Raw genomic sequence first — 12,549 nt, 5'->3', positions numbered from 1 at the left:
AAACGAAACAGAAGTCTATCCACCTTTTTGTCATGTGCAGAAAAGAGAAAGACGAGTTAGTAGGTGAATGCGGTAGCACGTATCCACTTCACTTCTTCGCAATAGTGCTGGGCAATCCGCATCATCATTGAAGAACTCGGTGCTTGTGGTGCACAACCAAAAATTTTTTCATCAATAAGTGAAGTTTCAACTCTTACGGGGGCTTCATTTGCATTATCTGAAAAGTATTTTTCTGCGCATTAACATTTGCCTAGTCCAGGCAATACCGACTACAATGAGTGAGCTTCTGAGACTAATATTTGATTTTGGGCCAAGCATTCGCCCGGTCATATTAGAGTGGCACAGTTCGAGGGATGCGAGGTGCTTGCTCTTTCCTCTTTACGTACCTGGTGTTGGGCGAACGCTGATCATCGAGGGCGCGCCCCGAGAAGAGGCTTCATGCTGACTCTCGCCATTTTCCCAAAGTGGGATTATGGAGCATTGAATTTTTGGTAGCGGGGGTGAGGCCACGCAACCCACCCCCAACTAAGATATCCAAAAACAGAACAAATAAGCCTGTGATTGCACAGGGCGAAAAAAACAATACATAGGCAGCTTCCATCACCGATAATGCAGCTTACAATATTTGCACGGATGCTGCAGCATATACAGGGTGTCCCACGTAACTTCGGCCAAACATATGGAAGTGCCACGTAGCTGGAAAGAACTAAGGCAATGTTTGCCGTCGCTTGGAGATGAATTAATCCACTACTCAAATATTATACTCAGCTGAAAAGTGTCAATGAAAACATTGTAGAGCAACATGAAAAACTCCTAAAACAGCTTTCTCTTGATCAATACGTGCCGCATAAAAGTATTTTTCTGAGCGTGAAAGAAGGCCGCCTATACACACAAAGTGCCTCAAGCGGCCAGTCGCGCGACAATTTTGCGTGTGTTTGAGGGCTTCCTCGCTCCGAAAAACACTTTCGTTTAGCACGTATTGAGCAACAGAAAGCTGTATCGGGAGTTTTTCGTCTTTTCCCAATTTTATGAGTGACACTTTTCATCTAATTCTAATATTTAAAAGTTGATCGATCTTTTGAGGCTAATTATCTAATTACGCGGAATGAAAAGAATAATATGAGTATCTCAAAGCGACGGCAAACGCTGCCTTGGTTTCGTCTAGCTACGTGGCATTTGGTTATTTTTAATGTTTAAGTCAAGTTACGTGGGACACGGTGTGTGTGTGTGTGTGTGTGTGTGTGTGTGTGTGTGTGTGTGTGTGTGTGTGTGTGTGTGTGTATAGGAAGAGAGAGAGAAGGGGAGGGAGGGGGGCAGCTTCAGTAGCGAAAGATGGTGAAACGACTGACGAAGACGACGATTGCCGACAGTCGTGCGCACGGGCTCCATATTGTATGCTTGTCCTCTGCCCGTTGTATATATTTCTTGTAAATATAATGTCAAGCGTCTTTGCTCCCCATAACATTTTGGTGGAAAGTGCGGATTTTTCAATTTTAAAGACGGATTTGCGCAGTGGACGCTCCTTGGCGGCATCTCCAATGCCAGCGCAAGGCGTGGACGAGAATGCGTCGAGCAGATCACCAACCGTGCCTCAATCATCCACCGCTAACCGCCCCATCGTCTTCAAACAACCGTGTGACACGGCTGCATTTTCCGGCTCTGACAACTCCGACGTCAAAGATTGCCTTCAACTGTACAAACGGGTGAGCACTAGCGGCAACTGGGACCCGACTCTGATGCTGGTAAACGTCATATTTTACCTGGCGGCCGCACCACAAGTGTGGTTTCTGAACCACGAACAGGAACTTAGGAGCTGGGAGGTACGTAAGCAAAAGGGGGCTCATCGATCTGTTCGGCAAGCCCATCGGATGCCGTCGTACAGCGTAGAAAAAACCTGCCTGCCGAGCTCAGACTTCCACCAAGTCCTATGTGACGTACATCCAGGACGTGCTCGCGCTTTGTCGCAAAGCCGATGCCCTGATGCCCTGAAAGGTTGCGAAAATCCGCAAAGGTATCGCGGATGACGCGTTTACACTTCTGGTTTTCAAGAACTCATCCACCGTGCAAGTCGTCATCAATGAATGCCGAGGTTTTGAAGAAGCAAAAAGACGCTGCGTTACTCCAAACTTCACGCGTCTTCCGAACACATCTGCGACGTCTACCTGCGAGCAGCTCCTTCTCCCACCCGTTCATGCTACACCCGACAATATTGTCCGCATCATCCGCTGCGATATTGAAGCTTCCTGGCCAGTTCCCCTTCAGGTGCGTAACCCCGACGAGCCCCATGCAACCATTTCCCTTATCCAAACCATTGTGCGTCCAGAACTAGCAAACGCCGGATTACAGACGCTCCGCCCAGTCAACGGATCTGACTACCGCCCACGCGCCACACCTTAGTTATACAGAAGCCTAAGTGTTCGTGCTCATTATCAGAATTCTGCAGAATGGCGTACTTCCGATGACAGGTGCATCTGCTTCTGTTGTGGGCGCGTTGGGCACATTTTCCTCCAATGTCGCAGTGCTGGAAGCTCGCGGCCTTGACTGAGCCATCGAAACATCCGACGCCCAGGTGGTAGTTCCCAAGTGCCGGCAGACAATGACGACGACACCACTCCGCCATCATGGCCAACACAATCAAACAGCTCCCCTCCGCCATCCCGACACCTGTCCCGCTCACCTCTGCGTCATCGCTCTCCTTCTCCCTCATACCCCCGCCTCTAACCGGAAAAGTGACGGGCGCAGTTCCAAGATGTGAGCCTGCCACGACGAGCCGACCCGAAATTTCTCTGCTCACACTACATGGACGTCACAACATCATCAACGTAGACGTGGATGGTATACCTGTCATCGCACTCATTGACACCTTCGCCAATATATCGATCATGAACTCAAACCCCCGTATTCGTCTGAAGAGAGTTGTTACCCCTGCTCCGATCGCTGCAGTCCGCGTAGTGGATGGTGCGACTCCGGCAGTAGCTGGGTTGTGTACCGCCCGAGTCACTGTTGTCGGACGTCACACTTCAGTTTTATTTTACGTCTTGGATCAGTGCCCACATGCAATCATCTTAGTACTTGACTTTCTCTCAGCACATTCCGTCCTTATTGACTGCTCTGCAGGTGTGATCCAGCTTGCTCATGCCATGCTTACCTCATGCCGTTGAGCCTTATGATCTTGCGCCGAGTCGGCTGTGTTGCGTGGAGTGCATTCGTCTACCACATCTAGCAGTGACGTACGCCAACGTCTCTCCTGATCCCCCTGTGGACGTCGGCGATTACATCGTGTCGCCCAAGTCTACCATCCTCTGTTTGCAGAATATCATGTTCCCGCACTCAGTCATCAGTATAAAGGGCGATGCCACATGTCTCCCTATTGTGAATTTGGGACTATGCCCTCAAACGATACCCCGGGGTATCTGTTTTAAAACCCTAGATCCAGCCTTGGACTATGATGTTTCCGTCTTAACTGAGCCTACTGCACCACCTCTGACTGCTATTGATTCGAATCCCACGATGTCAGATAACATAGCAAAAGCGATCGCCACTGACTTTCCAGCCAAACACGTACGTGCGCTTTGGGGCTTGCTCATGTACCGGGATATATTTGATCTCACTGACCAACAACTGGGCCAAACAACAGTTGTCAAGCATCGGAGTCACACCGACGATGCCAAACCCATATACCGGCGTCCCTATCGTGTCACTTCCGCTTAGTACCTAGTTATACAAAAGGAAGTCCACAAAATCCTGCCCTGATATCATCGAACCTTCTTCAAGCCCATGGGCATCTCCTGTCATGCTCGCTAGAAAGAAGGACAACAGCTGGTGCTTCTATCGACTACCAAAATTTTAACCAAGCAACAATAAAAGACGTGCACCCCTTACCGCGGATACATGACGCCCTTGATTGTCTCAATGGTTCCAAGTATCTTTCTTCGATTGACCTTCATTCCGGGTATTGGCAAGTCGCAGTTGGGTACATAGATCGCAAAAAGACAGCGTTTCTTACACTTGGTGGGTTCTATCAGATTAAGTGTAAGCGGACGCAATTCGCGCTATGCAATGCTCCCGCCACATTCTAACAAATGATGGACGCCCTCCTTCACGGCTTAAAGTGGTCAATCTGCTTGTGCTACATCAATGATGACATTGTCCTTTCGCCCACTTTTGACACAGCGCGAGCGTCTCTCCACAATTCTTTCAGGGTTCCCCAAGGCGAGACTTCAGCTCAATTCGACGTAATATCACTTCGGCCCTCGGCAACTTGCTGTCCTCGGACACCTCGTCGACTATTACGGTGTTCGTCCCGATCCGGAGAAAGTTCGCTTGGTCGAGGATTTTCCTGTGCCCACCTTGGCAACCAACGTTCGATACTTTATAGGCCTCTGCTCCTACTTGCGCAGATCCGTGAGAAATTTTGCTGACATCGCACGCCCTCTAACGGAACTCTTTAAGACAGACGCTACATTTGTCTGGAGTCCCGACCAAGCTAGTGGATTCGCTGAGCTGACGACGCGACTCACGTGGCCACCGATCCTCTGCCACTTTGACATGTCCACCCCAATGTAGGTTCGCACAGACGCCAGTGGCCGCGGTGTCGGCGCAGTTTTGGCACAACGATAGTATGGTTACGACGGTGTCAAGGCGCACGCTAGCCGTCTTCTGTTACCAGCCAAATGCATTTACTCGATCACCGAACGTGAATGCCACACCATCGCTTGGTCAATAGGCAAATTTCACCCCTATCTCTAGGGACGGCCTTTCACGGTTATCACCGATCACCACGCACTATGCTGGTTTTCGTCTTTAAAAGATCCAGATGGACGTCCCGGTCGGTGGGCTCTGCGCCTCCAACAGTACTCTTAAAAAGTGGTGTATCGGACACGTCGACTCCATGAAGGCGCCTATTGCTTGTCACGTCATCCAGTAGACCCACCAGACCAGCCTGAGACCGGCTAGTCAGCTTGCATCTTCGCGCTTACGGCGTTTGGTGACATCGCCGATGAGCAACGACGCGACCCTTACCTGAGAGACATCATCCTCGGCATGACGGACCTGACAAGTTCCCCCTCTTTGCATATGTTTGTGGTGCAAGATCGCACATTGTGCCATTATAACATGCACCCCGATGGCTCCTGAACTGCTACTCATCGTTCCCAAGCATATGCGTCAGTCTGTATTCGCACAGTGGCATGATGACACAACCACTGGTCATCTGGGAGTCTCAAAGACATATTACCGTATTCCGCGTCATTTCGTTTGGCCTGGTATTAACCGTTCCGTTTGCCGTTACGTCGCCTCCTGTAAATATTGTCAGCACCGCAAAAAACCAGCAGCCCTAGCAGCTGCCGTCTTCTGCCCATTCATATACCATCTGCGCCATTCTTTCGGGCTGGTCTTCATCTCCTTGGCACTTTTCATCTAGCACTTAGCGGGAACAAGTGCATCACTGTTGCTACGGACTTTACCCCGGTACGCGATCACGCGGGCCCTCCCTACCAGTTGTGCAACCGATGTCGCTAACTTCCTTCTCGACGCAGTGATACTTCACCACGGCGCTCACCGAAAACTCCTTACTGAAAGGTGCCACTACTTTCTCCCACAAGTCGCCCAGGACATCTTACACGCCTGCGCTATGAAGCACAAGTTTACATCGGCGCATTATCCTCAGATCAATGGCCTCATAGAGCGGCTCAACAGGACTATCGCCGAAATGCTCGCTATGCACGTCTCTACCGACCACCCTGACTGTGATGCCACTCTGCCGTTCGTCACATTCGCTTGCAATACGTCCCGCCATGATTCTACTGGTTTCTCTTCATTTGTTCTATTGTATGGACGAGACCTATTGTTTGACACGATCCTCCCAGCCGTTCTCGATACAACGTCTGAATATGCCCGAGATGCCATACCTAGACCTACTGAGGCGCGTAAGATTGCACGCCTGCATCTCGCCACTTCCCAAGAAAAGCAACGACGCATATATGACGCTCGTCACCGCACTTTCCACTATAAGCCTGCTCTTATCGTGTTTCTTTGGAAGCAAGCATGGCGAGTTGGACTTTGTAAGAAGTTGATTTCGCCCTACTCTGGCCGATGCCATGTCTTGCGTCAAGTAACCAACGTGACCTCCGAGTTACCAGCTCTCGATACCACCACACCGCGATCCTCCTCTGATATCGTTCACGTCGCTCAATTGTAGCGATATCACTCAAATCTACCAAGCGCCAGGACATCGACTTCGCCGCTGGACATCATGCTACGAGGCGCTGTAGCGAATGATGATGAGAGGACTTAGGAAGACGACGATCGCCGATAGTCCTGCGCACGGGCTCCTTCTTGTATGGCCGTCTTCTGCCCGTTGTGCATACCTTGCAAATATATTGTCAAGCGTCTTTTCTCCCCGTAACTATATATATATATATATATATATATATATATATATATATATATATATATATATATATACAGATATTCAGGAATTCTATATTCTATAGCATTAACGAGAGGGTGGCAGGTCTTGTTAGGACACTTGATAAGGGGCCCAAATCGAAGGTCGTACATGTCTACGCACCGACATCCAGTCATGATGACCAGCAAGTTAAAAGCTTCTATAAAGACGTGGAATCGGCGATGGGCAAACTCAAAACAAAATATCACTATACTGGTGGGCGACTTCAATGCCAGGGTAGGCAAGAAGCAGGCTGGAGACAAGTCAGTGGGGGAATATGGCATAGGGTCTAGGAATAGCAGGGGAGAGTTATTAGTAGAGTTGATAGAAAGGAATAATATGCGGATAATGAATACCTTCTTCCGCTAGCGGGATAGCCGATATTGGACGTGGACGTGGACGAGCCCGAATGGCGAGACTAGAAATGAAATGGATCCCATACTTTGCCCTAACCCTAGCATCGTACAAGATGTGGACGTGCTCGGCAAGGTGCGCTGCAGCTACCACATGATGGTAAAGACCCGAATTAGCCTAGACTAGAGGAGGAAACGGAAAAAACTGGCACATAAGAAGTCTATCAATGAGTTAGCGGTAAGAGGGAAAATAGAGGACTTCTAGATCAAGCTACAGAACAGGTATTCGGCTTTAACTCAGGAATAGAATCTTATTGTTCAAGCAATGAACGACAATCTTATAGGCATCATTAAGGAGTGTGCAATACAACTCGGTGGTAACTTCGTTAGACGGGAACCAGTAAGCTGTCGCTGGAGACGAAAGATCTGATTAAGAAACGCCAATGTATGAAAGCCTCTAACCCTACAGCTAGAATAGAACTGGGAGAACTTTCCAAGTTGTTCAACAAGCGTAAGAGAGCTGACGTAAGGAAGTATAATATAGATAGAATTGAACATGTTCTCAGGAACGGAGGAAGCCTAAAAGCAGTGAAGAAGAAACTAGGAATAGGCAAGAATCAGATGTATGCGTTAAGAGACAAAGACGGCAATATCATTACTAATATGAAGGACATAGTTGAAGTGACTGAGGAGTTCTAGAGAGATTTGTACAGTATCAGTGGCCCCCATGACAATAATGGAAGAGGGAGTAGTATAGAGGAATGTGACATCGCACAAGTTACGCCGGAAGAAGTAAAAATAGCATTGGGAGTTATGCAAAGGGGGAAGGAAGCTCGGGTGGAACAGGTAACAGCAGATTTGTTGAAGGATGGTGGACAGATTGTTCTAGAAAAACTGGCCATCCTGTATACGCAATGCCTCATGACCTCGAGGGTACCGGAATCTTGAAAGAACGCCAACATAATCTTAATTCATAAGAAAGAGTACGCCAAAGACTTGAATTACTACGCAGTGGTGCCATCTATGGGTAGTCGGCATGCTTGTTTGGGAGTACGCTCCGTCGTGCATGGCAGGTATAAACTGGGCGGTAGTTTCTGGCGTTTGTTTTCGCGCTCGTGCGGTCTGTTGACGTGACGTTTTCTACGTTGTTAACGACTCTGTGAGACTTACTGAAGTGGTTTAATTCGGTTCGGCCAGAATTTCTGCTGGCGTTGAGGCGGACGGAGCATGCACCGCGATATGTGTGCGAGTGTTTGAGCCCACAATCAGCCTCGGAGATAAATTGTGCATTTCTGAATGTGCCATTCACTAATGTGACCTTATTGCAGTATTATCCTCTAGTGCTAAGTTGCGGTTTAGGAGCAATCAAATATACGCCACGATCGTAACAGCGTGGGTGTCGTTCTGCTACAATAGGATCTCTGCTGTTATACTTTGACAAGCGTTCAAACTGTTAGCTGCAGATTACATTACGTGATTACTAGGTTCGGTGGATGCGGTTTCCACCCATGAATAAAATAGTTTTGGTTAGTGATAACAGCATAGCTGACAGTGTGAATTAAGCTTGTCCAGCAAAGCGACCGTTTACGAACTGCGCGAGCCTCCTAAGCAGTGGTAGGTGCCGGATTACAGGTATCTTTGTTCTATATAGGGCATGGTCCAAGCATACAGCATCAACGTTTATAGATCTATAAACGTAGCGGTGTATAAGCTATGCGTGGTCGTATTGCGGCGTTAGCCCTTCTCTTTCTTTCTCGTGGAAGAGGACAACCGTTTTTTTTTTAGGTTGTGTTCGTTCCGTTCTCTAGGACGCACTCACTCGTATTACGGAAATATTGTGATGGGATTCCGTCCATAGCTCTAAACTCAAGACATCCCACTTCAGCTGAAAGAGGAGGTGATTGTACCTGCGACATGCAACTCCCTCACGGCTATCTTCGCCTTAGATCTTAAAGGGCCGTTCGATAACGTCGAGCACACAGCAATCTTAGAGAAGCCAAAAACGCTGGGCTGTGGGGCCAGGACGTATTCCTATATCAAATATTTCCTCTCAGATAGAAAATCCATCCTAAATGTTGGGGACCAAGCCACAAACCCTTCCTACTCGACTGGTGCAACACACCACAGGGCGCAGTGTTATCCCCTCTCCTTTTCAATGTCACCCTGATAGTTCTTCTGCCGCTTCTCAATAACATCCCGGGTATCCGACGTGGCCTATATGCCGACGACATTACCATCCAGTCGTCCACAGGGTCCATCGGGCAATGGAAAGCTGCCTGCAGGGAGCAGCAGACGTGGTGAGCGACTATGCTAAGTCATGCGGCCTCAGCCGCACCCCCCAAAAGTCGGAGCTACTCCTGGTCTCAGCTCGAAAGAAGCACGCATCCTACTCGCTCACTATCAACATACAATTGGAGGGACACTCCATCGTTCCGTCTCAATGCATAAAGATATTGGGAATGGTTTTCCAGTACGATCGCTCCAACACATTAATTCACAAGCTTAAGATTACAACAGCCAAAGTTACCCCCATGATCCCGCGAATAAGAACCAAGGCAAAAGGAATGTGGGAGGCAGACATGCTTCGGCTTGTCTAAGCCTTCGTCATGCCTCGAATAACTTACGCTATTCCATACGCACCACTCAACGCAACGGAATTCAAGAAAATCAACACAATGATCAGAAAGTCATATAAGGAGGTGATGGGCTCGCCGATCAGTAGATCCACAGGACGCCTACTGGGACTAGGAGCGCACAACATGGCCGAGGAGCTGATCGAGGCATATTTATCCAGTCAGGGAACAAGGCTGGCGCTTACGGAAGCGGGGCGGTTCATCCCCTTACGCCTGGGGCTCTCTTCCCCTCTCAGCCATCCGCCGCCTCAGACTGTGAGCTTACCCCATGCCTTCCGGAGCAACATCACAATACGTCCTCTACATCGCAACATGCACCCAGTGCACCACGCACAGCGAAGGGAGGCCGGGCCCTGGTCATACAAAGCAATACGGGACTTTACCCTCTTCAATCTACACGGATGCTGGGACTTACCCCAGACGCGCAGCCACAACAGCCACCGTAGTCATCAACAAAGGACATCGGAGCAGAATTTCGCTCACCCGAACCAATCCCCTGCAAACCAAAGCAGCCGCCATAGCCCTCACGCTCTCCCAAAGAGAGATTAAAGTCATAGTGATCGATCCCCAATAGGCGTATCGCAACTTTGCTAGCGGCAGAATTCATGCAACTACGCTCCAGATCATCAATCAAAAGCCGTCAACGAGATCAGTCATGATCATCTGGGCGCCAGCTCATCACGGCATTCCTGGCAACGATATCACCAACCACGTGGCTCGAGATTTCACCCACCAAGACGACGCCAAGGAATCTGAACCCGAGCTAATGCACCCTCTAGTCTCGTACCAAGACATCACACAACACTGCAAGCTAACCGGCAGAACATATGCACCCCCACACAAGTCACTACGTAGAGAGCAGGAGCGATTCCTTTGAGCTCTACAGTTTAATACTTTCCCCCACCTAATCAGAAATCACCTCAAAACCCCTACATAATTCTCTCCGCAATCCCGCTTCTGCGCAGAGCCCGGGTCCCTCAGGCACAGAGTAGGGGGTTGGAGAGCGGCACCATTAAATCCTCCGAACCCTCACCACACCAACGAGCGTTGGGAGAGAGCCTTGACCAGATCCGACCTCGAGGATCAGCAACGGCTGATTTCGAGGGCCCAAGACGCAGCCCGATCTCAAGGCATTCAGGAATGAGGACGCCTCTGCATTCAGTGCGCGTACCTGCTGCATTTACCTAATAAAAATGTTTATTCTCTCTCCCTCTCTCTCTCCTCAAAAATAACCATCGCATTCTTATTATGCGATCCCTCTCATATATTGTGGCTTGACAGGGCAAAAAGGCAATGCCGAACGCACATAGCTTATATACGTATCATGCTGCTTCACCAACCGCAGTTTCTCTCTGTGTTGAGCAGCGCCATCGACCTTATGCACGAAGGCTAGCGTAGACATATAGTGATTGCAAGCCTACTGTACTTGAAATGCGTGAGAACAATACCGATGTATCACAATTATTTGACAGCGTCTGCCGCTCAGATATTTCGGAGTTGCCTTAGGTTGGCAGTACATCAGCATGCGCTCTTATGTTTTACGTTTTAGTCCCTAGTTCAAGCGATCAGATAGTGAGTAGATTGACCATTTCATGTTGATAACACAGAGACACCAGATCTCTTGGTTAAATGAAAACCGATACACGCAAAGTAGTTCACAACACACGCATGCATACACACCGCGGCTGGTAATGCGCGTCACATGTTGGCGCTCCTAAAAGATGTTTCCGCGTACTGTAGTTACCGATGCACCAGAAGGCTTCCCTGACGACTTATGAACGGAGATTGCGTAAATTTTACAAAGTGCGATCTAAAGCATCTCGAAATCATTCCGCAGCATGTGACAGCAATACTTTTAAGCAGCGCCGCGCCGGATCGCACAAGCCAGAGAGGAGGAAAGGCTCGCCGCGTGCCCTTTGCTCCTCACCCGATGAAAACCCCTATATACTGGCGTAGTTGCTTTTCGTTTTGTGTCGCGTGTATGTTGGACGGCTTTCAATATTCCGCATGGAGCGTTTCTCAAATGCATATGTATGTCTTGGTTTATCTGCTCTCATTGACTTGTTTCACAGAATTTGGCGCATTCTTGCATGTATATTTCGAAATTTGACCACTGGCCTCTACATAATTACAGATCATCACGCAAACTGAAGTGATGCCACTTTTTATACTCCTGATGCACCTCGAGAAAGCTCCGTCCAGCGGGAAGTAAACCAGAAAGACAGACAGAGATAAAAAAACTCCAAAGGCTCTATGCGAAAATTCCGCCCGCGCGAAGTAAGAATTATACCCCAATTATACGGAGTATAACACTTCCAAACGGCGGTTCGCTAGAGGAAAGCATTATACTCCGACCTGAAGTTATTTCTGGTTATTTACGGAGTTACTTCTTACTGCTAGTTTGGCTGGAAATGTTTTATCTTTGTACTGGTTTATAGCGAAGAACGCACCTCCCGTTGATGGGAAGTTTTGAATTTCTCAGGCGCTTTCAACGCTCCATGAAAGAATAATACGCTATAGGACTCTAGCCACAAGTAGCACGGTGGAAGATCTGTTCGCACGAGGTTGCCACCGAGCTGTTTGTGGTACAAGATTCGGGAACGACAGGTACTTGGGCGCAAAGAGACACTTCGAACGTCGCCTGTGCTCACGTCGCCTGATCTGCTTGGCAGCTGGCGCGCCTAGCCAATGAAGGCCACGCTCTTGTCCACATCCTGCTGTCCCGTTGCCGAAGCGCTTTGGCCGCTGACGTTCCTGTACCCTGTTGGGGTGAGTATCTTATACAATCCTGCTGCCGAAGCCTTCAATAAAATCTATGGACTGCGCTAGAGCCCGCGACATGCTATCCTGCTGTTCAAGCAGTAGGTCTGATGACAGGCCTACACTGACATCGATCAGTAGTGTGCGTTACAAACCACGCGTGGAAACGGTGATGGGTGGTTTACTGATGGTTGAAGACTACTCACGGAAATGGGCGGACGACAACACAGAATCGCCGCACTCATCTAATACTGCGAATGCAGTTAAAGTCCCTGAGTGATCTTTCGCTGCCGACCATGACTGAGGTGTGTATTGCAAGCGCCAAACGTATCTTACGAACGAGCTGTAGAACAGC

At 48.9% G+C, this 12,549-nt stretch overlaps 1 pseudogene; it reads left to right on the top strand.

The window, feature by feature from the left end:
- Positions 1-378: 378 nt before the first annotated feature.
- Positions 379-524, top strand: LOC135909484 (U1 spliceosomal RNA; annotated as a pseudogene).
- Positions 525-12,549: the final 12,025 nt, after the last annotated feature.

This window comes from Dermacentor albipictus, chromosome 3 (genome assembly GCF_038994185.2).
Source record: "Dermacentor albipictus isolate Rhodes 1998 colony chromosome 3, USDA_Dalb.pri_finalv2, whole genome shotgun sequence".
NCBI lineage: Eukaryota > Metazoa > Arthropoda > Arachnida > Ixodida > Ixodidae > Dermacentor > Dermacentor albipictus.
Note: the sequence above shows the minus strand (reverse complement) of the source record. Positions and strands in the feature narration are given on the sequence as shown.